General features: G+C 47.8%; 1 long non-coding RNA gene across 1 annotated transcript in view; it reads left to right on the plus strand.

Moving 5' to 3' along the window:
* LOC119393718 (uncharacterized) overlaps nt 1–6,000 on the plus strand; it is a 70,457-nt gene that overhangs the window by 20,363 nt on the left and 44,094 nt on the right. Inside the window, exon 3 of the long non-coding RNA XR_005183978.2 lies at nt 883–962. This is a non-coding gene — a long non-coding RNA (uncharacterized LOC119393718). The remainder of the gene's footprint in view (nt 1–882; nt 963–6,000) is intronic.

The raw sequence follows: 6,000 nt of genomic DNA on the forward strand, positions 1-6,000 counted from the left end.
ACCGCTGTGTTGTAGTTGCTGCTAACCCACGCCTGCGCGTGTGAAAGTGCGAGAGGCTGGCCCGAAAATGGAGCCTCCCTTGTTCGGGTAATGCATGCGGTCGAGATGGACGTTCACGTGAAGCTTGGCAGGGTGCCGATACGCAAAGACCGGGAGAACGATACGAGTGATTGCGCGAGCACACCGAGAAAGCTAATTGCTAGGAGACTATCAGGGCGATTTGTCGCATAAACGATGAAATAACGTTTATGCGTGTATTTAGAGGGAGAATAAACCAACGCCTCCCTAGCGCCATCCTGTACGTAAGAGCGCTGCTGTCTGTTGATTCTCTTGTTTTGTGCATGTGCGCAACGCGCAGCCTCGTCAAAATGAAACGATGGTCGTGACTAGGACGGCTAGATGTTTTAACGCAATTACGTTGTAGGGCACGCTCGAAGAAAAAACCCATTTGTGTCAAAATTGCAAAAAAAAAAATCACCCCTCCTTTCCTCATTTACGCCAACAAGGACTTCGTTAAATTGGTTTTGACGACAAGTCAGTTTCATTGATTCGGGTTGATGATAGCATGTGTACCTGCTGGGAAATGGAATTTTTTTCGTTAGATCCGGAACTTCGTCAAATCGGTTTTCGTTAGATCAAGATTGAACTGTAGTTCTTTGGAGACGCGTTTCGCATTCGTGTTAACAATGATTCCTAAGAAACAAGAATCAAGCATGACTTCTTGCTCTAACGATGGCCCCAATCTGTGACCATCTTTTGTCCGATCATTGTTGATAACTTCATATCTCCCTGCGAGCCTGGCATGTTCGGCCTTTATAGTGAAAGTATTCCATAAAGATGTTCTGATGGTCTTGCTGTGTTCTTGCTCTCCCTTTTTCACAGGTCCACCAATATTTCTTTAAGAGTCAGATATGAAAATCATACAGAAAGAAATCTTACCATACTTGAAGTTTCATTCAATGGTAAGTCCATAAAGGTATCGCCAGAGACCATTCTGTTGCTTGTATATTTAATGCAGTTTTAAGGCAAAAGCCTTGCATCTGCATGTTTGAAGGCCACCTTATGAGGTACAGAAAATATCAAGTGAGCGCACGAGCTGCGCGTCCATTTCGTCTCTGCGGCGTCCACGTCAGTTGTACCTATTCATAAAAAAGAGGACAAGCTAACCATTTCTAATCATCAGCCAATTTCAATCACCTCATCTCATTTCAAGCTGCTTGAACAAATAGTTGCTGGTTATCGCAACACCTGTGTTGCTGAAAATAAAATATTAACAGCTCTTAAACATGGCGTCTAAAAGTAAATGTCCATTGTGACGCAGTTAGTCACGACAATTAATGATTTCTCAGTTGTGCTTGATAAATCGGGGCAGACTTATGTAGTCATTTTGTATATCCACAAGGCATCTGACATCGTTACCCACAGTAAACTTGTAAAGTATTGGCGTCCCAGCTTACCATGTTAATTGCATTGATGCTTATTCAAGGCATAGGACGTAGTACGTGGAGCTAAATGGTTGTAAATCTGAAGCGCTTCCGGTTACGTCAGGTGTGCCTCTAGGAAGCGTCTTGGGACCCTGCTTAAGCGTCTCCTTAACGCATGTAATATTGCGTGGCTGAAGCGTACAATCGCGCCAGGCGCCAAACATGTGAACTACGCAACGAATGGGCTTCTTTTTTTAAACACATACCCATTACAAAGAGCTCAAACGTGTTTGCAGCACCGTCCCCGCACTAGCCACTAGGGATGGTAAAATCGATGAAAGATTAGTCGATTAATAGACTAAAAGTACGCCGCAAAACCATTAATCGTCATCGATGTTCGCCTTTCAATTAATCGAATCAATCGATTAAAGCTGTTCGATTAATCGGTGATAGCACCCCCCACCCCAAAACCGCCCCTTGGCCGAAGCGCATGACTGCGAGGTGAGGAATGCCGAGGCGCAGAAGTGGAGCGCATCTTCTCTTTTTCACTACAGCGGCATATTTGTACGCTATATTGTCACGTGGTCGTGACGTCGATGAATACAGCAGTCGGCGTGTCGAGACGAAACTGTTTATTTGGCCGAACTTGTGGCCGGGAAACAAAAACTCAAACTACAGCAATACACGCTGTCCACTGATAGCGGCGAACTGGGCGTCGGCCGTCGATAAGTTGCTCATGGCTGGGACGCGCCGTCTTTTATACATCACGCATCGAACTTTCCAGTCTTATCACTGGTGGTCGCACAAACTCCGGAATAATCTAGACTATTCGCGTCCTGCGCGCAATCTTAACAAAATGATCTACTACAATTGCGAAGCTTCTCGAACACTGCGGCACGGTCAGCGTCGAGTGTTGCTAACCGTCCTTGCTGGTCAAACCCTAATACATCAAAATAAAACAAGAAGTGGGCCTGGCAATATGAACGAGCCGGGAGCTGGCGGTGGCCTTACCCCATAGAAACAGAAATGAACTCGCCCTTATCTCCGTCGCCTACGGAGTCCACCTCCAAGCCCTCCCCAAGGCTTCAAGCCCGGGCAGGAGGCGGCCTCACCCCGACGAGGCAGAAATGCACTTGCCCGCTACTCTTTACTCACGCCTTCCTTTCTTCTATCGTGTGCTGGTCAACCGTCGGCAAAGTACACGGCGGCAACACGTGGGGCTTGCCTGCGATATTGCGTTATTAACGCGATAACGTTGAAGAGCCCGTTTCGCGGAGATTCCGGTGTCGGCGTCGTTATTGGTCGTGAGCTAAAAGTCATCATCTTGTCCGTGACCGAAAAATCGAGAAAGATGCAAATGAAATAAATGATAAAAGACTACGGTTCGAGTGAGAATCGAACCCAAGCCGTGCGCGTGGCAAGCAGGTGTTATACTACAGAGCCACGATGCTGCTTCAAACTACTTCGGAAAAAAAAAAACACTACATGAATGTCATATAGTGGAAGGAGTCCCCTTAACAATGTAATATTATTGGGCGGCAGAAGCGTACAATCACGCCTGGCGTCAAGACGTGAATTGCGTAACGAGTGGTTGTGTTAAAGCCCCACCCATTACAAAGCCGTGTTGCCTTAAGGACGCGTAGTGGGCCCTTCGCTGATTCGCAAAAGGAATAATTATGGCGCAATGGGCATTTAACAACTGTACTTGCAGTAGGCATTCTAGGATAGTTTGAAACGGCCAATGTTACGCGCACAGTCGTTCGTTTCTTTATAGGGATGGTCGATTAAAATTTTTAATCGATTAATCGTTAATCGTTAATCGATTTAGCCTTTAATCGATTAATTGCTTTCGGTGGAACCTTTTAATCGATTAATCGATTAATCGGCATTTTTAATGGGTGCTTTAAAACCGATATCTCTTTGTTTGAGAGGCATCGTTCGTGTTTAATATGGGCCCAAATCTTTTCATTAGATGCGCTGACGATCCAAAATTCCAACTTTCGAAAGTGTCGACGACGGGCCCCTTGTGTCCAGTATGCGAAACTTCACACTTTCACACACTAGACATAAGGGGCCCGTCGTCGTTGGTTGATGTCGCGGATTCAAGCATCTGTGCCTATCATCCCTGGACTATTCGGCAGCAGGTCGCATTTTCTCGAAGCATGCCTACTCGAGCTCATCGAAACCGGAGGCGCGTTCGGGGACCACACTGGTTGGAAAGTCACAGTTGAAACATGCAGTGTGGCGGAGGGTGAGGAAATCCCGAGAAAGGTAAAAGAGAGACGAGGAGAAATTAAATAAGACGCTCGCTCTAGTAATCAAGTCATCTTTTCTCGGTTTGTCGGTTAGATATTGTGGAAGCCCTACATAATACTATAATTGCGGACTGACGCGATCTTTTTCTTGAGGTTACCTATGCAGAGATTACAAAGAAATATACTGGCCTCAAACAGACCATCCGTACAGGCAAGTGCGGGAAATAGAAGGAAAGAAGATCACATTTAGGGGCTCGTTTTTCTTTGTTAGACACAATATTAGTTAGAACTAACAGACATATTGACAACAAAAAGTATAGGGGGTGTTATTTGTAATAATTGGGATATAAATCTCAAGAAAGTGAAGTGGACGGAAAGATAACTTGCCGCCGGAAGGGACCGAACCTGCGACCTTCGAATTACTTTTAGGGGCTCGTTTTTCTTTGTTAGACACAATATTAATTAGAACTAACAGACAATAATACGAAGAAAAGTATAGGGGAGGTTAAGAGTGTATGACAAAAAAAAACGAGCCCTTAAAAGTCACCTTCTTTCCCTCATTCATAGCGAGGGTCTCGTTCTGGCAGACTTGGTGCCTTCAGGTAGTATGCGAGGGATTATTGGTCAGCTGCCAGCTCGTAAAAAAAGGTCACTTGCTACGTGACACCACAAGGCAGAAAAAGAGTGTTCCACACTCGCCGCCATGGCTGTGATCGGCGCTGACTAACACTCCTAGGTTTAAATGCACATGTGTATATATACCCTATGAAGTGGACGGGGGGATGACCGCCGCCGTAGCTCAGCGGTCGAAAGTTCGGTCCCTGCCGGCGGCAAGTTATCTTTTCGTCCACTTTACTTTCTTCACAATGATATCCCAATTATTACAAATAACATCCTCTATACTTTCCTTGGCATTATTGTCTGTTAGTTCTAATTAATATTGCGAGAAATAGAGTGACATGAGTTTCTGCCTCCTGGCTAGAAAAAACAGCAGCTGCATCAGTATACTCCGCAGGTTTCACCTGATCTTTGCCGTAACACAGCGCCACTCACAACTTTTCAATCGTGCTGTAAAGGTGTTTATTGACGGCGGGATTGACGGCGACGATGCGCAGCGACTCTCACGAGCAAGAGCACGAGGGGCGTGCTCTCCGAGAAGAGGCGAAGAGGGCGACCCACTAGAAGGCGCTCAAGAGGACGGCCCATTACAACGTTCCAATGCTTCTCTACAATTACCCCGGCTACGAAAGGGGAGCCGTCTGGCGACCTAGCAGCTGGTCACTATGAGCGGGTCATGGTAGGGCTTGAGGCGCTCCACGTTGACAATGTCGTGCCCTCGACGGCGCATGTCAGAAGATGGGTCGATGGGTTCAATCAGGTAGTTGACCGGGGATGTGCATTCGACGACACGGTAGGGGCCTTCGTATTTGGGCAGCAGTTTCGAAGAGAGGCCAGTTGCAGTGGTAGGGACCGAGAGCCATACGAGTGCTCCAGGTAGGAACGTGGGTACAGAAGTGTTGGTCTCACTGCGGATGCTTTTCTGCCGCTCTTGTAGTAAAGGTCTTCGCAAGCTCGCGACACTCCTCAGCAAGTCTGGCTGTGGCAGAAATAGGTGCACACTCAGATCGATCCGGCTTGTATGGAAGGAGTGTGTCGATTGTGTGCGACGGGTGCCTGCCGTACAATAGGAAAAATGGTGAGAAACCAATGGTGCTTTGAGGGGCGGTATTGTAGGCGTAGGTGACGAAAGGTAGAATGGAATCCCAATTTGTGTGATCGGCGGCGATATACATCGAGAGCATGTCACCGAGCGTGCGGTTAAAGCGTTCCGTGAGCCCATTCGTCTGCGGGTGGTAAGCAGTAGTTTTGCGGTGAACAACGTTGCACTCTTTGAGAATGGCTTCGACGACTTCCGACAGGAAGACACGGCCTCGATCGCTAAGCAGCTCCTGGGGTGGACCGTGGCGCAGCATGAACCGGCGGAGCAGAAAGGAGGCTACATCGCGCGCTGTAGCCGCTGGGAGGGCGGCAGTTTCTGCGTATCGCGTAAGGTGGTCTACAGCGACGATGGCCCAGCGGTTACCAGCCGAAGTCAGAGGGAGTGGCCCATACAAATCGATGCCAACGCGCCCAAACGGCCGGTCAGGGCAAGGTAAAGGTTGCAGACCTGCTGGTGATTAGTGCGTTGAAGTTTTGCGGCGCTGACGATCGATGCAGGAGCGAACGAACTTCTGCACGTAGCGGTACATGCCTCGCCAAAAGTACCGTTGGCGAATGCGGTGGTATGTTTTCGATACCCCAGAGTGCGCACACTGCGGATT

The sequence above is a fragment of the Rhipicephalus sanguineus genome, chromosome 5 (genome assembly GCF_013339695.2).
Source record: "Rhipicephalus sanguineus isolate Rsan-2018 chromosome 5, BIME_Rsan_1.4, whole genome shotgun sequence".
Taxonomy (NCBI): domain Eukaryota; kingdom Metazoa; phylum Arthropoda; class Arachnida; order Ixodida; family Ixodidae; genus Rhipicephalus; species Rhipicephalus sanguineus.